Below are 21,206 nucleotides of genomic sequence, written 5' to 3'. Positions count from 1 at the left end.
CAACAAATAAATATTTTTTTGAGATACTGAGATCTTTCAGCCATTCCAAAGACATACTGAATCCTACTTGTTAGGGTATTGATCCGTTAAAAGACACTGGAAAGGAACATAAACACATCTAGCTTTATATCGAGGTGAGTGAGTGGGGATCAAGCATAGATCATCTGGTTTTAGGACAGACAGGTTGTCTGTGTAGCTGAGAATTTCCAGATCCTCTTAACTAAGCAACAGACACAACAAAACTATTCCTCAACTGACAGGGAGCTCATATCAATATTTGGCAAAGGTATTATGTCCAAAACTTGAAATAAACCATTTTTATATTTCTGGAAGTCAATGGATCTTAAGAACAGCTGAGGTGTTCTTTGTGCTATATACAGTATATTCAGTTACTATAGGTACAAAGACATACCTCAGCAGAGACAAACAAATCATGGATGTGTTTTATGGTGAACTTTGAACTGTGCTGAAATTGCATTTTTTATACTGTAGTAGATCTGAAAAATCATTAATCTCCCCATCTAATTTTTGGCAAAAGCAATTAGTAGAATCTGAAATGGATTTTCTCAAAATTAAAAGTTCAAGACTATCCGGAAGCCTGGATATAATCTTCTTAAAATGTGACCATACCTGTAGCTTTAATATGGACATTTCTTTACTGATTACCAGAGAAGAAAACCTTGGATTTCATGGTCTGTAGAACCATGATAGCCTTGGGATGTATCAGTTGTAAACTGGCAACCTTCGCTTTAGTCATATAAAGTCATATTAGTCATATAAAAAAAGAATAACACATTTGTTAATTTACTTCCAGATATTATTCAGGGATGTTTTACAGCCACCCTTTGCACCCTGTAAATGATGGATTCTTACTTTTGTTACTCATTATTTCAAACTGAAACCAAATACAGTGTAGTTAATTAAGATGCTAGACTCATTACAGTATGTACTGTAATAGAAGTGTAGTCGCTTAGTTTCATACAATCTTAATTGTAAGCCTTTTTCCTTGATTTGGTGGATATATGATCAACTGTCATTCTTATTAACACAACCATAAAAAGAGCATTTCAATTTAATCAGTTATTTTATTACTAGGTGTCATGTTATTAAAGCAACAGCGCCCATTCTAAACACACTGTTTGCATGTACAGCATTTATAATTAAACTGGTTTGACATTTTCAGGAATGCTCCCATTCATTCTTGTTTGCATTATGCACACACAATTTTTTGGATAATCAAAATCATTTATAAATCCATCTAACATTTGCAATACTGAAAGAAATAAAAACTAACTTCAATCTAGAGACAATGTGGACATAGGACATTTACAATTTTAGAATTTCTTTTTACTGTTTTTGTTCAGTTTCAATTTCCATTACAAGGCACAGCAATATTTGTTTGCATTTATGACTGACCGTAGAATGCCTACACTCTCAGGAAATTCCTTAGCAGACTCTGCTCTTTCTAATTATTCACCTCTTAAAAGATATAGGGTATTTTTGGTTTTCCTGTTTAAGCTTCATCTGGGGGATTATGGGCTTTGCACAAATGTAAACGCTCTACCTAAAGTGGGAAAAAAGAAAAATAGTTATTTTGTAAAGATTTTCTAGCACAAGCATTCACCCCTGTTAGTTGACAGAAACTGTCAATGTGTCAGGTCCCACTTTTAAGAAATAAATGCTGCTCCAAGTTTGGCAAAGATTGTAAGGCGCCAAAAGAAACAGACGGCCGGTTCATTTCCAGATCCATCAAAATTAGCTGTACAGCTTGTCAGCTGCATTTTTATCACTTTAAACGTGAGCCAGGCTCTCAAGGCAGCACCTACTCCTGTCTTTTGTTTAAAAAACGGCTTCCACAGATTTGACCACTGACCTAGAAAAACATTTTCCCGTACACTTTATTGATTTATCAGATATTGCCCTCCACACACAACAAGGGCTGCCTGACCTGTCTACGTGAACAGTTGCTGCAGAGACAAAAAGACTTCAGATTATTATTCGGTTGTAAAGTCAGACAGTTCAATGCTGACGCACCTCTTATTGTTCATTAGAGAAAACCAGTGTAAGGGTCACAGATAAGAAGAGAAGAAATGGTGAGATAAAAGCCTGTTTATCATAAATCCCCTTGGTGTTAAGCACTCAAAACTGTACCTCCTGCTCTCACAAAAGGTATAGTCTATGTCTTGACATGGCACCCATGATTCTGTTTCAAACACAGTGTCAAGAAAAGGTGGTCATTCAGCAGCTCTGTGCCTGATGTTCAGGCTAAGGTCTTTACTATTTCGTGCACATAAAAACTGATGCAAGAGACAAACAGCTCCGCATCCTGGGGATTCTCTAACACTGTTTGAGTAGTACTAATGCCGAAAGTCTGACATCTCACAGGTTTTATAATATTTTACTTGTGAAAACGCACTATATCCCATCCAGGGAGTATCCTGCCTTGTGTCCATTGCTTGTCTAGTTAGACTCTGGCTCCCCCAAAGCCCTGTACTGGATACAGCAGTTAGAAAATGGCTGGCTGGAAAATGTTAATGTTTTAGCTGCTAGATTATTCAGCCAACAGTCATATCACCCTGCAACTCACAACTGACAACCCACTGAAGCTAAGCAGGTGTGAGCCTGGTCAGTACTTGGATGGGAGACCTCCTGAAAAAGCTAAGGTTACTGCTGGAAAAGGTGTTAGTGGGTGTGTGTGGGCCCTAATGCCCCAGTATAGTGATGGGGACACTGTACTCTAAAAAGGCTCCGTCCTTTGGATGAGGTATAAAACCGAGGTCCTGACTCTTTGTGGTCATTTAAAATCTCGGGGCGTTTCTCGAAAAGAGTAGAGGTGCTACCCTGGTGTCCTGGCCAAATTTTCCATTGGCCTTTACTAATCATTGCCTCCTAATAATCTCCGTCTATGAATTGGCTTCATCACTGTTCTCCTCCCCACTGAGAGCTGATGTGTGGGGAGCTTGCTGTGAGCACTATGGCTGCTGTCGCATCATCAAGCTTTATAATAACATGCATCAACTCTCCAATGAGAGTTACTGTCTCATTATATTTCACGTTGTTCTTGAAGATCATCAAAATAGGAAATTTATTCATCATTCCTGCACATTTTCCTAATTTAGTGAGGCTAGAGCCTAACAAAGATGGGCTCTTTAATTGTTAAATCTGTTAACATTCATCCCAACACCACTACAGTAGCAGACAGAAGGAGTGGTTGGGGTTTTAGACCTGTAGCTGAAAGGCTGAGTGTTCAAATCCCTGGTGGGACACTGCTGCTCTATAACTGAGTGAGGTACTTCAGTCAGATCATTCCAGTAAAATGCTCAGCTGTATAAAGGGGGTACAAATGCAAGGTGCTTTGGATAAAAGCACCAGCCAAATAAATTAATAACAATACCATCTCAAAACAGACTCTCACACATCAATTTAAACAGAAGAGCCGTGTGAAAGTGAAGCCAATTCCCCTGTTTAGTCTCACAGTGTTACATTCCTCTGACTCAGGTCTGTCTGAGCACTGTATCTCTCTTTTCTCTGTCTCTCAGAGAACCTGAGGGTATTACATGTATGCACTGTATGGCTCAAAATAGAGTCACACAAAGACATGTTTACAAATTTGTTGATCTATAATCACAGTGAACTAATACTGACAATATCCACCAGCATTCAGTGCTGTTTAATTTGTGATATGCTACAATAAGATTTCGTTATTTCTTTATGGTTTTTAAGTGTTACACACCAGTTTGAGGATTTTCCAAATTCTGAAATGATGTAAACATTATTTGTTTTCCCTAACACCTGCAAGTGCAGTAACCATTGTTTTTCATTTCCTTCTGAAAACCTCATGTTTTCAATTAGCCACAGCTTGTCATACTCATTTCCACTAATTGGATAGAGGTTTAACCAACATGAGAGCAGCAATCTATTAACCTGGGATCATAAGCCTAGGCTTCCTTTAACAACCTTGGGGTTTCCAAAAAAGCACAGGAGTGCTGCAAGGTCTTTATAGATTTTTGAATTATTAACATGTCTAACTCTTTCAGAAAGAGGTATTGATAGAATATCAATAACATTAATTATTTAATTGCATAATGCTGGGCGGGTAGCCATTTGCTTCTCATTTGTCAGCACAGACCTTGAAGAAGTGCACTATAAGGGTACATGTTCCTGTGCTAATAAGCATAGTAATAGCTTCTTGGGGTACTGACCTACAGGCAGATGTAAAGGTTTGTAGACTACTTGGCTTTCATAGCTAACTGACTTCTGCAACTCATCCAAATGAAACAATCAATTAACCCTGGAAGAACATCAGAAGCAAACATTTGGATAAAATAAAGTTTTTTATGATACAGCATTAAAAATCACCAGCTGGAGATCTTCAGAAACATACAAGGAAAACCCCATGCTGTCCCAATAAATTCTTAATGAAAAACTAGCTTTTTGGAGGCATGGTATTTCCAAGGTATATCTACAAAGGTAATTGAGTTAAATGAACTGCATATTTCTTGTAAAGTGAGCTTGCTTTGAATTATGTGTAGTTCTTGATAACACAATGGCTGCCTTTTAAATGGCGATTATCTTCCCTTGGTTTACAAATGTCTGTAACACAGAGTGAAAAGAAGCAGTGCCCAAGGAATTGTGGGACTTGAAGAAATATTTCCAGAGTCAGACACCATAAAACATTCATCAAATAACAGCAGGATGCTCCATCACACGCCCCATACCTTTTTAATCATTTAAATCTGACATGGTTCAATGCAAAAAGACTTCACATACAAATTTATAACTTCAAATATGTAGCCATAAATATCAAAACAGTGAGAACTAAATGTGCTGGGCATTTTAGAAATGTAACAGTGATTGTGCCTTAAAATGTGTGGTGATCACAATTAAGGTTTCTATACCTTCCTCCTCTCAATACTTGTTAAATGTGGTGTTAGTCTTACACAGAGCCTCCTGTTCAGCCATCTGTGTTGTGCAGTGCAGGGGCACACTGTGGCTGATAAGAGGTGTGGGGGGCAACATTCATATTTTACCTCTGTACTGTGTAAAGGATGCAAATTCAGCCTCTTGCAGATGTGATTTCACATTATCTTGAATTGCAGATAACTGTCTGGAATTGCAGATAATTGGTCTGATATCTGCTGCCGACTGGCCTCTCACATATTATACTTCTGAAATCATTTTTTTATCAGGAATCTAAGCGCGTGTTCAACGTTCTGTGTTTGTATATAAATGAATAGAGACAGAGATGATTTCCTCTAGGTACAGGCAATAGTTGATTTCTATTTTTGCTATAATTTTTACTGATTTCCAAGAACATAAGAAATGGGAGAAGGACATTTCTCCCATCTAGCTCATTTTGTTTCTAGCCAGTGATTGATCAGAGGACCTCGAGGCATATCAGCTTTGACAAAATGACTGGATAACTTGTTTCAAACTCTTTGTTTAAAGATCTGCTCCTAAGACTTAAATGCACTTCCTCTTAGCTTCCATGTGTCCTTGGTTTCTGTTTCACTGTTGATTTTGAAGAACCCCTTCGGACTGACCTCAAAGTGCCTTTGAGGATTTTAAATACCTGAATCAATCCCCTCTAGCTTGCTCTGTTCAAGCCTGAGCATACATTTAACTCTGCTGATTGGCAAGTTTTTTTTTTACTCATTTAAATGACAAAATGTATGTTTTATTTGTATTTTTACTATTTCCTTCAATAAGCCCTTAAAACTCCATTTCAGTATTCTTTTTAATAATCAAGGAATGTGTGGAATCTAAGTTTAAAAGACAGTGGTTCTCTGTGCAAAATGTCTAAGTGAATCCAGGTGCTGCCATTTACATTTTGAATGTTGAGAATTTGTCCATTGGGTTTTCTTATGTTACAAACTGTCATTTTTCAAAGAAAGACCATTTGTTGTACTTGAATATATATATATAGATAGATCAGATAACTTATACCAGATGTTTAAACCTTCACAATGGATGCTGTTTGTACATGTATCTACAGTCACAGACATTAATATAGACATACTGTAATCTCCAGCAAACATATGCACTAATTTATTAATTAGTTGATTTTGTAATGACCGATATTGTCGAATCCATTTTATGACCATGTGAAATACAATGCTTTTTCATTAAAGTTTATATTACTTAGTTGTATTTATTGAGGCAATATTGTAAAAGCATACATTGGATGATTTTTTCTTGAGCTACTGGATAGCTGTTTGACAATAATATCTCGGCTTAAGCTTGTGAGGATCTAGGAATATGTATTCGTACTTTTAACTTTTAATTATCTTGTTAATAAACACAAAATAGAAATGTTGAATTAGTTTAACAGCATTTTTTCAACTTTGTGTAACACATTAATGTACAAAGTACAAAGCAGGACTTCAAAGACACTAACCCACATACAGTACAATACCTCTTTGTGTAAACATTCAAAGGACAGTGCTAATGTGTATTTTTTAATGAAAAAGGTAAATTCAAGAAAGTCATTGAATTTGTGAAATTTGTCCAACTTCAACACTAAGTATTAAAACAAGATCAGTCAAAAAATGTACTGAAAAATGTTTATTGAGTGTTTTAGCCACAGTAAATGTGTCTTAACCCACACTTGGCCACAGGAACAGGATGCTGGATCCCCCATGCAGAGTGAGAAGTTAACCAAGTTAACCACTGCATGGGTGGAGATGGGCTGAAGGAGGGAAGCAAAAGACAAATGTGAAAGACAAAAGACTTATGTACAGTATTTTAAAAAAATAGGAAATGGTGTCAGGAATGATTATGATTTTGGACAGCTAAGGGAAATTGAACTTGAATGTTGTCATCCTTTCTAAATGTCCATTGTAAACTCCATTTTGTGTGACATTTTAATTTTTGAATGTTGAAGGGGTTATTCCATTTATAGAGTATATATATATAGCTTTTTATTTTTTGTCATATTCTGCGTCTTGCTCATGATTGTCTTTGCAAGCAACATCATTTCTATAATCTGACCTGCAACTTGCATGGAGGACAGAACCCAGAGTGCCTTGGCTTCATTGTAAACAAGAATAAAAGAGGCATCTGCTTACAGCTAGTGTTCAGCAAGCTATGCATGACATCACATAGGAACAATTTACAAGCCTGCACACCTGCACGAGTTATTTGTCTGTGAAAAGGTTATTTAACAAATATTCCCGGAAAAGTGCTGTTCGGATGATTTAACAGGTGTTATCTGATCAAAGCATTGTACTTTTACTTTCATCCGTATATTAGCCAAATAAAGAAGTCAATATAATGGAGCTATCAAAAGTGCACATTATTTTTTTATTCCTGTACATTATTCCTGAGAGTAAAACAGGGAAATGTCTTTTTGGAGCATGTACCACAGCTCAATATGTGTCATTTGTATCACAAATGCAGTATATGTTTCATTGTGTAGTGTTTACTTAAGGTGTTTTGCCGTCATTCAGTTAAAATGATGAGGCAGCAAAATATAACACCATAGAACCCTTGTCTTTTTCCATGTAAGTGCAAACTGGGTGAAGCTGTAATTAATTAAAGATTGTTTGGTCTGAAATAATGTGTGTTGTGGGCGATGTTATGTATGCCACTTAAACAAATTCCCAGCCTTTGTGCACCGCAACCTCATCTGTCACATTAAAGTGATCTAGTTGACCACAAATTTACCAAAAGAAAGGGTAGGCTGCTCATTAAGTGTTTAAAACCACATGCAAAAACCAGAGAGCTTCAGTGGTTAATGAGTGGTATTCTTAACTCCTTTTATTACATGCTGACAGAAGTGATAACATTGTTTTGTAGCACCATCTTTTATGATTTCCTCTATTTTAAAAAATGTATGACCTTCCAAACTAAATGGAAAAGAAACCATTTCAGATCTGGAGTACTCTATATGCCCATTAAAAATTCATCAAGACAAGGCTTTCTCTTTAGAGGGAAGACTGAGACATCAATTGAAGGCCAAAAGGTTCTCAACTGCTAATCTTTCTATTGTATTTGCAACAGGCACCAGTATCTAATTATTTATCAATTGATCTATATTATTATTGAATAATATATATTTTGTATTGACCTTCTTGATTTGAACTACTTTCCTGTCACTTGTGAAGGATTTATGCTCTGCTGGAGCCATTTCTCTCTTCTCTGTGAGATTCTTCTCAGTTTAGCTACAGTTTTGAAACTGTGAATCACTAGATCCTCCTCAATATTCTCGTCTAACCTGGGGGCTCTGCCCTGATTTGGTGCATATCTTACAGGAAGGTCCTACCAAGTGTCATGAAGAAGTACAGTTTCTGCATCACAGACTTTATCAACAGGACTCTCCCCCCGTCTGTACGAACTTGCTTGGCTCCATCATATTCTCAAAGGCTTTCTTTTACTGATGATACCCAACTCTGCTTGTCCTTCCAATTTTCTGACACACAGGTCTCCCCCCACATTACAGCACGTCTACCAGACATCTGTACACACTTACAGCTCCACGAAAACCCTTGGTGTTTTCATTGATGTCAACCTCATGCTCTCGCATCTCCCACTACATCTCATCTTTGACTTCCTCCTGCAGATTCTAGTGCAGCAGCTGAAAGGTCCATCCAAACCTAATCCCCTACTCAACTCAGCCTCTCATCCAAGCCCTAGTTATCACATTCCCAGAGCTACTGCAATTCTCTTCAAGCTGGACTCCGTACATGTTCCTGTACCAACCATCAGACAGCTAAGGTTCATTCAGAGTGCTGCAGCTGATCTAATCTAATCTTCAATCTCCCAAAATACATTCATTTGGTGCATATCTCACATACAGATCCAGCCATTCGAAAATGCAAGGTGGGATGTGGCGCAATATACAGCACATTGGTAACTTACATGGGTGCTGGTTTTAATGTGCTTCTTCTAATATTAATATGGAGTCGTGTAACTAAGCCACCAAAATATTAAGGAAACATATTTTGGACATTTTGGAAACATTATGACATTCGTTTTTTTTTTCATCTTCAAGTATGTAACTATTACAGTATGCAATCATGTAACTCTTTGGAAATTATTCTGTACACTGAAGACTTATAGAGCAGACACTTTCTATATCGCCTCATACACTTGTTAAGATGTTCCAATTTTGATGTGATACGGAAGATATTATTACTAATTTCTTGGACAGGCTGTAAGATCAAAGTATAACACATGAAGAAGTCACTTGTCACTTGCTGTTTTCTCAACCTTCAATTTATAGAGGAGACACAATGAGTCTTTTCTTTTCAGCTTGGAACTAACTTTGACCTACTACAGCATATTCCATTGCAGCCGCTTCATGTAACGCAGTTCAATACTTCTCGCAGGTTAGGACTGTTACACCCGCTGTTTGTTATGTAAAATAGACAGTTCTGCTCTGGGGATTTCCACTGGCATGCTCTGTTGTCTTTGCTTCTCTTTAATAAGGCAGCCAGCATTCAAACGAATGGCCTCTGACGGCCATGACCACTTTAATCTCTCCGTCTGTGTTCTTAAAGACGGTTTTCCGAACCATTACATCAGAAAGACTACAGAAACCAAAATTATCCTGAAGCTAGGATAACCTTCCCCCTTCTCTTAACGACAGACTACTTTTCTTCTAAATTTTCTCCATTCATTGAAGGTTTCATTTCACACCTCTCTACACCTGTTCTGACTTCACACCTCTTGATTGGCCTCTCTTTCTGTCCCCTGCTCCCGCCTCTCTCTCCTCCTCTCTCCCAGCCTTTGTTCTCCCACTACATTACCTTTGCTAACTGCCTTGTCTTTCTCACACCTGAAGAAGGCTCCACGGCCGAAACGTTGTGTTTTCTTTCTTCTTTTTTTCAGCATGGAATAAACCTATTACTTGTTCCTTTGCAGCCTACGCATGCTGACACAGCTACCCACCTGAACTACTATTGCATTCAAATGTCCTGTTTTTCTTAACTCTCTACACTCAAGCCTTAAAACTTGAACAAAGACATGGCGCATGCATACAGCACAATGTTGTATAGTTTTAATGCCACTAAAGTATAGCTTGTGGGGAATACATTTATTTGTCCTGCATCAAAGTTTAACTTGTTCAGAGTGCCCTACTTTACAAACTCCAAGCGTTTCATTTGTCTATTGCTACAATATCGACAGCAATGTAGTTAAAAGGAACATGTCAAAATGTTTCCAAATTAACCACAAGTGAATGAGTTGAGGGATTTGATAATAGAGAAATCATAACAGATGTTTACAAAGAAAGTGTACTACTGTAATAATTTGAGCTATATTATTATAATTATATCATTATTAATTTATTTAGTTACCTGATTCCATATTATATTCCCTATTGATCAAATAATAAAAAGTGTGTGTGTTTTTTACTGCGATTACAAGCACAAATATTCATAGAAAAGGTTAAAACATTATAACTTTTTATGAAGTATATAAACTTAATATAGTCGTATGGAGCACGTAAAAACGTATCCAAAATAACCACAGTACAGCATGTAACTAAATGAAAAACTTTGATGCTCAAAATGTTTACGAAGAAAGTGGAATACTGGTGTGTATTTTTTATTTAAACTACCAACACCTGCCTTATACAGTATAGTTTACATAATATGTTTGTGTTCCTAAATTAATATTGTTTATGACCTTCAGACACGTTATGCTCCTCTTCTTTTTATGGTCAGCTACTAAAATTTCCCTTTATTTGTAAAATTCCATATTAATATTCAATATTAAGCAGATTTAAACATGTGCAGTAAAGAGATTAAATGAAGCAATTGTTTCACTAACAACCAATCCACCGCTAGTGCCGTCTGTCGGTCATTTTGGCCAGCCAAACACGTTCTGCGGTAAAACGCGGTGAACTGTTGATAATTTAGTGCGGTATGGGGTTGTACTGTGCATTTTGAATGGCTGCATCTGTATGTTTCCCCCACCTCATCTCTCTACATTGGCTTCCAGGTACAGCCCACTTCTGATTCAAAGGTTTGGTGCTAGCCAGAGCTTCCAAGGGAAATGTTCAGTTCAGCATATCTCCAGACCACTCTCAGACCCCCTGTTTCCACTAGGACATTAAGAACTGACCCTTCTGGCTGACTGGTAATGCCAGTGCTGAAGGACTGGAAGTCTGCTCCCAACCCCTCGGTGGCAGAATAAATCTATCTGCCACAGTCAGAGCTGCAGACTCACTTCTTCTATCCTTTCCAGAAGAAACTGAAAACCCATCTTTTCAGTTCGTACCTAACCCCAAAGGCCTGCAACAAACCCTCACTGTCTATTCTCTGATGCCACCGTTTCCTGTCTTAGTTTCAAGCAGCACAGAAACTCCTAACATCCTAGCTTTTAATGCTATGATTACAGTTATATGCTCTGTTTTCATCTTGACTGGATGTCATTGTAAGTTGATTTGGTTAAAGGTGTCTGCCTAATGGATAAACATAAATGTAAATTAATGTACTTTTTTTTCTTCATATGAGCTCACCTGAACAAATCATATTGTTTGATTCCTGATGTATCTCCTTGTTTCCAGCAACTACCGAAAATGTGAGCAGGCAGGTTAAGAACTTAGATTGATTGACTTGGCAGTCCAGGCATTCAGCACCAGGATTGATTTGTACATCCGAGTACAGATCTGTTACTTCGATGAGTTATCAGTTTCCCACCAAGATAATGTCTTAAGCTACAATGAACTCTGAAAAGGAAACTGATCCATTTACTGCACTTTAAAAGAGTAATCGGGACTTCAAAATTCTCTTTCACTGTAAACATGAGGGTTTTATTTTTCATCTTTTAGAGAGTAAATACTCTTCTTAGAATGAAGGGCTTTCTTTAATTTTCCCTGTACGTACACAGTTATGTTCAGTAAGTATTCACAATTTAAAGACAATACACAAAGCTTAAAACAGAACAGATGACAGAATCCTGTGGCTTGGTGCTCAACACTAGACACTTATGACAGAGATTTATCACCCAGGTACAGAAGTATGGTGTAAAAGTGAACAAGTCCTGTATGAGAGGAGCCGTTTGGACCATCTTGTTGAACCAGTTCTATACTGTATGTTACACTTATTTCTATGGGAAAAAATGCACTATACAGCTCGTCCTGTAAAGTTTACCACACTATAGGATGATTCCTGTAGTGCATGTATTCAGAAATATCTTGCATATAATTGGCATTACTAGTTGCAGCTGCATTTTATTGAAAGGAACCAGGTTTTGGGATTTGAACTGCCAGAGTCGAAATCCAAACTAAATCTCTCATTCATTTTCTAACCGCTTCATCTAACTCAGGGTCACAGGAGCCGGAGCCTATCCCAGAAAGCAAGTGGCGAAAGATGGGGTACACCCTGGATGGGAAGCCAGTTGATCACAGGGCACACAGACATGCACACATTAACACCAGGGGCAGTTTTCCAAGTCTACCAGTATGTTTTTGGACTGTGGGAGGAAACCCACGCAAACATGGGGGAAAACATACAAACAGGCAGCAATGCTTACCTCTGCACCACTGTCACCCAGTATTCATTTAGAAAGAGTAATATACTACAGCGCAGGTGCCAGGGACAGATCATGCAGAGGAGAAAAGACATTTTGAAAAGACATCTCCTTTGTGAGCCAGTCTGTACACCTTAGTCTGTGATATGCTCTCTTACTTTACATTGAAGTCCCGACAAACGGGTTTTCAAGTATTTCCTTGAAAGTGGGACTAGATTATAGTTTCTCTTTTTTGTTTTTTATCACTTGTGAATAATAATAATAACAACAACAATAATAATAATAATTATTATTAAAAATAAGTTTCTGAATGCTTTGGTGGGGAAAAACACAGGGGAATATATTTAAAAACATTAAAAACATTATTTAATCAATCATTAGCTGAAAAATGATGTTCCTGAGAGCATAGCTCAAAGTTTTTTGCTACATGAGAAGTTTAATATTTTAATATAATATTAGCTTATAATGCTTCGGATGCTATGTACTATGACAAAAGCATACAAATAAGATAAAATGCATGTAGTATGCAGAGTTCTGTAAGTTTCCACCAGTGCTTATATTTAGATGAAGCACAGTAACATACAAATAGACATGTAGAGGCATTGATTTAGTCAGTATTAGAAGGACAGGAACTGTCAAGAAGTAAATCTGGGACAGGAGGATTTGAAAGTAAATGGCAGATTATGTATCCTTTGTGCAGCATTCCCTGGTTATTTCTCTCCATTTCCTCCTGCTTATTTGTGTTCACTCTACTGTTGAAAATGCAGTTACTGCATTATTGATTCCTCTGTTATGTTTTAAAAAGCATTTAGAATCGGCCAATTAGTTACTGCTTAATGTAAAATGTCAAAACAGACCTATCTACCCATTAACTGATCAATTGATTATTTTCTTCATGCATGACTTGATGCAAGTTTACATTTCATTGAAGAAAATGAAGCTGACTTAAGATAATACTGCTTTGTTTCCACTGGAGAAACACATTTATTTTGAATGAAAGAATTGATAGAAATGGTCTTGCTTAAAGTTGTGTCACTTTGAAATTGGTTTCAACAGGATATAAAGAAAGTGATATGCAATGTGTGTAAATCTGCCCAAAGTTCTTAAATCAGACTTGGGCTTTGTAAAAGGTTTGTATTCTCTATTCTGGAGAAGTGCAGCAAAGCAATTTTTATTGTAACTTCAGAAACAAGTTCCACTTTCAGAAATAAATGGCATACTGTAGATTTAACTTGAATTTATTGTGTGGCTAAATAATTTTTACCAATATCAGTTTCTTAATTCAAGGACATCTGATAATAGAGATCATATAATCACAAATGTTAAAGAAAGCTACTTATTGATTGTCTTTAATACAAAATCACTAAGCGCTCAGAAACTCAATGATTTTATTGTGGACCAAATAGTGGATTTTTGTCTTACTGAAATGTGACATCTAACGACTGGTTATTTGCTAACAATGAGGATGTACCTGCTGGATAAGTTTATATTGAGAAAGTTTGTGGGATTTTACATTCATTCAATGGCTGGATTTAAACAACGTAGCATCTCAGCCTCTGCTTCTTATTCAGTTTAATGGTTCAGTTTGTGCAGTAACCAGTCTGTACATTATTTTTTCTGTATATTTCATCCTATTTCATTTGGGGTATCAATAAAACTTTAGGGCATTGTACTGTATATTATTAAAACATTGTAGTTTTTTAAAAATTCAAAAATATTTGAATCATTCCTGATTTTTAGAACGTGATCATTTCATGATTTCACAAAATGAATTAGTGCTCAAATTTGAGTTTTACTAAACATGTTGTATGTTATAAATTATGCTTAGCCACAGGTATATTCAGGTTGTCTCTGTGTTCACATAGACATTTTACAAAATCAGAAATTAATAATGCTGTAAAGATATGTCATTTTGCAGGATTATGTCACAAGCATTCTGCAAATGATACGGTATTAATGTCAGAGATGGCAACAAATTTGGTGATAAAAAAATGATCATGTGACTTGGTCATTGTTTTACAAGTAGCTCGCTCAGGTTTCAACATTGACCATAGAGCTCTTCCAGTAAACCTTGACATTTGCTGCATTTGCTAAAGGCGACACTATGGAATTTCTAAGTATAGAAGGTCCATAATAATCCATCATCAGATTAATTTAAACAGAATTTCAGGGATTTTTTCTTAAGGTTTGTGTATTAGAAAAAACGAAAATATTTTGTTCTAAACAGTTTAATTTATTGGTATTATTGTGCACATTTGCGCACCCTGTTCATGTTCAGTACTGTAAAGCAATAAAAATGTGACAAATGAGTATTAGAACTATTAGTGTTGTTTTTGGTAAGTGTAAGGAGAGAGTAAGCCAAATAGGATGAGTATTTGATATGTTTACATCATGATCCACAGAAAAGATCTCAATCTAATAATTTCATTTAATCTAGTAATTTCATTTAAGAGCATTGTTCTATAAAACGTGTTCTGTGGAAAGTATAGACAACAAAACCAACATGGCATGTCAAGTAAGCTTATTTTATTTCTCAAGCAAATGATTGTAACACATATTATTCTATTTATTACTTCAGTTCATGGCATTTGAAACAATACATATTTACCTATTTGCCAAATAATAAATCTTTATCATGGTTGAATAAAATATTTTGAAGTCTTCTTTTGAAACGAAAAGTTATTGATATTAGCATTTCATGTGTAACAATTACAGCGAAAAGCAAACACAGGATCATTGTTGCATTGCAATTGCATATTAAAGTAATTACAGTTATGCAGTGCCCTCCAAAAGTCTTGGAACTCTGAAAGTCTAAACTGGGATTTTCACATTGAACTTTAATGATCATTCTGCTTGAAATAAAACTTGACTTATAAGTACAGCTCCTACTGTAGATACAGTATTTCATTTTTAAGGGTAATTTCTGATCTAAATGTTTGGGTCAATTTAAGAATATTATATTGAACTATATATCAGAACTGATATTTCTGAGTCTCTTTATTTAAAAAGGCAAAAATATTGGGACATTTGGTTGACAGATCTTGTTGGTCATTGTTTGTTGTTGGGCAATTAGACACTTATAAATGAGCTCGGAATGTGTTTTTTCTTCAGCTTTTGGAATGAAAGTCAAAATGAAAATTAAAGAGCTTTCTGTTTAAGGAAAGCCACCAGTAATGAAGCTGAAAGAAAGAAAAAAAATCTGTCATAGAAACTGGGCATACAAAAATCAATTCATGGCAAAAGAAAGATATCACAAATATAATCAGCCAAAACATGGTTAACCAAGAGAAATGTATGCTGTTGATAACAGAAAAATGTATGCTGTTGATAACAGAAAAATTATCATACCTGTAGGTGTCAAGAAAAACCCTTACATATTTGTCAGTAAAATTATAATCAACTTCAGAGGTGGTATCAAGATGTAAGTGCAAGATGTAAACCTGGGACATGCAGTTTCAGGAGACCAAGATAAATGGATGAAGTATAATAGGACACATTGCTCAGGGCTATCAATTATCCATTGAGGGACTGGGTTGAGAGTATGCATGGTGGAAAGAGGCATCCCAGGATACTGGACAGAGCTGATGTTTCAGAGGGGTACTGTTGGACTATTTTTCTTTTTAGGGATTTATGTTTGGTATATTGGGGACTATGAAGTTAATATATTGTTTTGTGTTTCCTGTGTGGATATTTTTTTTATTTTCATTTAATGTGTTCCATGTAATAAGTAATGATAGATTGTAGTAAGAAGAATAAAACTTCTGTATTATGTTATAGAATTATCTTGTGCTGGTTTGTGGGTGCACCATTCAAATAATCTTTTTTCTGGGAACAAGGGTTCTAGCGCCTTTAAAATTGCTAGGTGGTGTAACTGGCTATTCCAAGTATACTGGAATTTAATTGTCACTAGCATTAACACACTCTGAAACTGGCTATAGGCTTGGAGTTAGTTTCATGATGGGAAAAGAACATCCACCCACATGTATGCATTCTTAGGTGAATGGCTCAAAAAATAATGTTCTTTTTTATCTCAGACCCCAATAGCTGAGATGCAGCCACACAATTAAGTATCAAACACCAAGCATCACTGTAGCTATTAAACATATGTGAAAAAATATATTAAACAGACATTTATAAGAAAGACGACTATCTGAATGTCTCAAAGTACCTTTGGAATTATTAATATTTTGTCTTTAATGTTGTCCATCAAAATAGTCACTACATTTGTCAGGTCATGGCTACAGTGTTCTGATTAACTCAAATTTGGACGAAAGTGGTCTGCAGCTGCTTAATGTTTCAACTAATCTGAGGCTAAAGATAAACAAATGGATCATATTTTGGCATTTCTGTTTCCTTTAACACTGCCTCAATGATTATTCCATTATTATCCCTTATAGTCAATAGTTGAGATTAACACCGTGACTATGAGTATTATTGATTGATATAAACTCAAGATACTTCAGGGTACAATGTTGTTATGTTATGATGTTAAAAAATGGGAATATTTAAGGGTGTTCCCTGCTATTAAAGTGGAACACAACCCTTAAATATAGTTTAAGGGTTTTGCTGGAGGTAAAACGAGTGAACAAATAACAACAAGAAGACAGTCAAGATATACAGTGCCTTGCGAAAGTATTCGGCCCCCTTGAACTTTTCAACCTTTTGCCACATTTCAGGCTTCAAACATAAAGATATAAATTTTTAATTTTATGTGAAGAATCACCAACAAGTGGGACACAATTGTGAAGTGGAACGAAATCTATTGGATTTTTGAAACTTTTTTAACTAATAAAAAAATGAAAAGTGGGGCGTGCAAAATTATTCGGCCCCTTTACTTTCAGTGCAGCAAACTCACTCCAGAAGTTCAGCGAGGATCTCTGAATGATCTAATGTTGTCCTAAATGACTGATGGTGATAAATAGAATCCACCTGTGTGTAATCAAGTCTCTGTATAAATGCACCTGCTCTGTGATAGTCTCAAGGTTCTGTTGAAAGCGCAGAGAGCATCATGAAGACCAAGGAACACACCAGGCAGGTCCGTAATACTGTTGTGGAGAAGTTTAAAGCCGGATTTGGATACAAAAAGATTTCCCAAGCTTCAAACATCCCAAGGAGCACTGTGCAAGCGATCATCTTGAAATGGAAGGAGTATCAGACCACTGCAAATCTACCAAGACCTGGCCGTCCCTCTAAACTTTCAGCTCAGACAAGGAGAAGACTGATCAGAGATGCAGCCAAGAGGCCCATGATCACTCTGGATAAACTGCAGAGAACTACAGCTGAGGTGGGAGAGTCTGTCCATAGGACAACAATCAGTCTTACACTGCACAAATCTGGCCTTTATGGAAGAGTGGCAAGAAGAAAGCCATTTCTCAAAGATATCCATAAAAAGTCTCATCTAAAGTTTGCCACAAGCCACCTGGGAGACACCCCAAACATGTGGAAGAAGGTGCTCTGGTCAGATGAAACCAAAATCGAACTTTTTGGCCACAATGCAAAACGATATGTTTGGCGTAAAAGCAACACAGCTCATCACCCTCAACACACCATCCCCACTGTCAAACATGGTGGTGGCAGCATCATGGTTTGGGCCTGCTTTTCTTCAGCAGGGACAGGCGAGATTGTTAAAATTGAGGGGAAGATGGATGCAGCCAAATACAGGACCATTCTGGATGAAAACCTGTTGGAGTCTGCAAAAGACCTGAAACTGGGACGGAGATTTATCTTCCAACAAGACAATGATCCCAAACATACAGCAAAATCTACAAAGGAATGGTTCACAAATAAACGTATCCAGGTGTTTGAATGGCCAAGTCAAAGTCCAGACCTGAATCCAATCGAGAATCTGTGGAAAGAGCTGAAAACTGCTGTTCACAAACGCTCTCCATCCAACCTCACTGAGCTCGAGCTGTTTTGCAAGGAAGAATGGGCAAGAATTTCAGTCTCTCGATGTGCAAAACTGATAGAGACATACCCCAAGCGACTTGCAGCTGTAATCGCAGCAAAAGGTGGCTCTACAAAGTATTAACGCAAGGGGGCCGAATAATTTTGCACGCCCCACTTTTCATTTTTTTATTAGTTAAAAAAGTTTCAAAAATCCAATAGATTTCGTTCCACTTCACAATTGTGTCCCACTTGTTGGTGATTCTTCACATAAAATAAAAAATGTATATCTTTATGTTTGAAGCCTGAAATGTGGCAAAAGGTTGAAAAGTTCAAGGGGGCCGAATACTTCCGCAAGGCACTGTAGCAACACTGTACCAATGCTCAAGATGAAACTATTCCACAGTTGCTAAATGTTTTGTCTATTTTTTGGACTACTAGAAACTGTTAATCACATGTTTATTTTACATACAGCTGTTAATCAAAAAATATTCTGTATGTGGCTATTTTAGATTTTATGTATGTTACATGTTACATACTCTATACATACAGTAGTTTATATGTGCACAGATCTAGATTAGAAATAACATAAAAGAATTATACTCCTTTAAATGAAACACTGTGTTGATTTTTCTTTTTGAAGAGCTCAGCTGTTTTTTTTGTCCATCCACGTGTTCTGTACAGAAAAAGGGATCCCATTACCCCCAGGTGACCAGCACAGCATTGCAGCACAAACCTGACACTCACCCGATTGCTTTTATATCTGTTTACAAGCTCGAAACTTAACACTCTGCAGAAGCTGAATTACAGCATCAAAAAATGATTTAAATATTATGACAAAAATAATTGCATCTGGTATAACAAAGACAATCCATATGGGTGTCAGGTTGGCTTAATGATGTTTATATTTGCATATAATTGCACTTTGTTCATTTATTTTTTTTGCCAACATGTATTAACAGGCTTTAATCTTGAACTCTGTAAAATTACACTCATTGTCTTACAATCATTTAATTGTCAAAGAAGTCATGTTGCATTATGCAATTAATTAATATTTTAGCTGTGTGAAAAAATGACTTCTTGAATCAAGCAGTTCTGGACTATGTGTTACATGCGAACCTTTTCTGTAGCTGTCTGAGAGCATAATACTTGCCAAGTATTATACTCTAAAAGCTAAAAGCTACTATAATATAATATACTATAGCCAGTTTAACTATGTGCAAAGCATGGGTAAGGCAGAAGGGTAATGTTATAGCTCATGTTATGTGCACAACCAGATTTTATTAGTATTTATTGAATCCTGTCTGTTTTTGTAAGCAGGCTCAGAATCAATTAAAAATTTCAAACCTTAATCTGCTATCTGGGTTTAGTAAAAACTTTCTTTTCTTTCTATGAATTATCTGTTTATTTCTTTCTTTTTGATTTTTGGATTGAATGTGTGGTGTAGGTGTATATACAGTAACTTAATTTCTACTTCAAAATACCATGACTGAAAGCTTTAAAGAAACTGTACTACTCACATTACCGTAGAAGCAGCCATTGTCTTATTGTGCAAGTCCTTCATGGCTAAAATATCATCTTGGGGAAAAAAGAAAAAAATAAGTTGTATAAAATCTCCAAGGGAGAAAAAGAAAAATTGAAGGCAGTTTTAACCAAGAAAGTGAAAATAAGTCAAAGCGGTTTTGCAAACACTATTTGTCTTCAAATTGACTAAGTTACCTACATCCATAAATTCCTTTCCAGCAGACACACACTCAGTTCCCATCTCACTCTGTTCCACTCCAGTGAGTTTTTCCTTTTTTCCTTGTATTTCACTACCTTTTTATGCTTCAGTCCTCCATGTGACCTGAATATTAAGGGCCTTAAAATAAATAAGAGAAGACTATAGTGCAAAGCAGTTATAAATGTTATAGTAATATTGTAACACTGCACCGCCATCAAAGTAACCTTTACTCTCATGGAAAACCCTCTTTGCAAAACACTGAGGGAATGACTCAGCAAAAGGTACACATTACAGGGCTGACGCGTCAGCATCAGCAAGAACCAAGAAAGAACTGAGCCTGAAAAAATATAATAAAAAACACTTCCCTTGAACGGGTGGAGAAGCAGTTCCTGGTCACACAGATCGTAAGTACTGTAACCAGAGCTCTCCAAGTTCCTTCCCCAAAAGAGGGGAAGTCACTTGGTTATAATAAATGTTACTCAGAGCTACCTGTACATGATGCAAGGCAGGTCTATACTCTGCACGGAAGCCCAGTCCATCTTAGTGCTCAGGGCATAGATCTGTCTCCCTTGCTGAGAAGCAGCAGCTTTTAACTAATGATGGATTGTTTCTATATTGTTTCTAGCTTGATTAAGATCTTTATAAGTTTTTAACATCCCTCCAAAGTTGAATTTCCACAGCTGTAGTTTACTGGTACTGTACCTTTAATTTTAATTTCTGTAGTTAATATCCTGACAACGTTTTACAGTTTTTCTGCACATCATGTGTAAATAAGGGAAAATAAGGAATTGCACATACAGTACAGTATCAAGGAACTGGCAGGAAACCCATGATTTGGATAAACAAATATCTGTGAGAGCTCTACCTGTTCAGAAGCTGAATTTGTAATTTGAAAGGAAATATGAAAGCCAGAGTATTCTGTAAAAAACATCTTCTTCTAGGAAGTGTTCAAAGAGCAGACTAAAAGGTCCTTAATTTAACCTCACTGATCTTCATTGTGAAATAAGTAAAAAAGTCAGAATATTAGCTTTGGAAAGAAAAGTCACAGGAAGTTACTTAAACAGCTTTTGCAACATAGGTCAAAGAATTGTATAACAGTATATTTTTTAAATGCTTTAACATT

The 21,206-nt window shown here is 36.4% G+C and overlaps 1 long non-coding RNA gene across 2 annotated transcripts; it reads right to left on the bottom strand.

The window, feature by feature from the left end:
* Positions 1-14,989: 14,989 nt before the first annotated feature.
* On the bottom strand, positions 14,990-20,334 carry LOC107079268 (uncharacterized). 2 transcript variants are annotated; one of them, XR_001480215.2, is made up of 3 exons: positions 20,084-20,334; positions 19,881-19,938; positions 14,990-15,656 (listed from the first exon to the last, which is right to left on the bottom strand). It is a non-coding gene; the product is annotated as an uncharacterized lncRNA (long non-coding RNA). The 2 variants fall into 2 exon arrangements; XR_011189184.1 differs by lacking the exon at positions 14,990-15,656 and adding an exon at positions 18,750-19,036.
* Between the last annotated feature and the right edge of the window lie 872 nt (positions 20,335-21,206).

The sequence above is a fragment of the Lepisosteus oculatus genome, chromosome 3, assembly GCF_040954835.1.
Source record: "Lepisosteus oculatus isolate fLepOcu1 chromosome 3, fLepOcu1.hap2, whole genome shotgun sequence".
Taxonomy (NCBI): domain Eukaryota; kingdom Metazoa; phylum Chordata; class Actinopteri; order Semionotiformes; family Lepisosteidae; genus Lepisosteus; species Lepisosteus oculatus.
Note: the sequence above shows the minus strand (reverse complement) of the source record. Positions and strands in the feature narration are given on the sequence as shown.